This window comes from Wasmannia auropunctata, unplaced genomic scaffold (assembly GCF_000956235.1).
Source record: "Wasmannia auropunctata unplaced genomic scaffold, wasmannia.A_1.0 LD336078.1, whole genome shotgun sequence".
Classification (NCBI taxonomy): Eukaryota; Metazoa; Arthropoda; class Insecta; order Hymenoptera; family Formicidae; genus Wasmannia; species Wasmannia auropunctata.
The window spans coordinates 290740-291816 of record NW_012026812.1 but is presented as its reverse complement, the minus strand read 5'-3'; the positions used below and the strand labels follow the sequence as shown (position 1 = coordinate 291816).

At 28.9% G+C, this 1077-nt stretch overlaps 1 protein-coding gene across 1 annotated transcript in view; it reads right to left on the bottom strand.

The window, feature by feature from the left end:
• LOC105449072 (protocadherin-like wing polarity protein stan) overlaps positions 1 to 1077 on the bottom strand; it is a 10725-nt gene that overhangs the window by 4401 nt on the left and 5247 nt on the right. The window lies entirely within an intron of this gene.

Below are 1077 nucleotides of genomic sequence, written 5' to 3'. Positions count from 1 at the left end.
ATATAATATTAAATTAAACGGCTCTGAGTAAACTTTATTGTAAGCACAGTGATCACTTAAAAATATTATATATTTTAGAGAACGGAGAGACATCCAAAATTTTTGTACGTTAAAGTGGCAATTTTAATATGATAGAAGTTGCAGCTTTCTTTTTAACGAATATAACGATGTATAATGCAACGACGTTATCTTACTTATACAAGTTGTTTCAGTTTTGCGGACGATTGCTTTCCAGTTTCTGCCCTGTGGCTAACTTCCGACTTTCATGTTGACGATTGACGTGTAATGTTTTCATTTGATCTTTCATAGTACTCTCGTCAATACGAGAGACGGAAGTTGGCCAAAATTGAAAAGATAATAGCCGTCCGCAAAACTTTAAACCAAAATAACTCTTATAATTCGTAAGATAATTTCATTATATCATACATCGTTGTATTCATTAAAAAGAACGCTACAACTTTTATCATTTAAAATTGTTATCATACCGTGCAAAAATTATATATATCTCTCCGCTCTCTAACATAGATAATATTTCTAAATGAACAGTATGCTTACAATAAAGTTTAGTCAGAGCCGTTTAATTTGATATTATATTTATTAAGACTATCTCTGATAGTTCACGAGATAAAAAGAAGTGGCCACTTATACTCTGTATATACTGTATTACTATACTGTACTACTGTATATATTGTTATATACTGTATTACGCGCACCCACACGCACGCACGCACACACATATATTTAATACGTAATTTTTTCATTCCTTGTAGGCTACATCTCAACAATTTCTTACGTTTCTTCAGCGACAAATGTAAAAATATGCTCAAGAATGAAATATTTTTTAAAGGTAAGTTTTATCAATGATAAAAATAATTGTTAAATATTTATGCGTTTATATTAAATTTAAAGTAAAACATATTAATACATAAATTGTATTTTTTTTTGCAGAAAGTTACAGTCATATTTCTATATCTGATGAAGAATATGATCATGTGCATTCTGAAACAGAAACGGAAATACACATTAGAGATAAAAACATTAATATGAAAAGAAAAACATCCTTACAAGATTTAACAA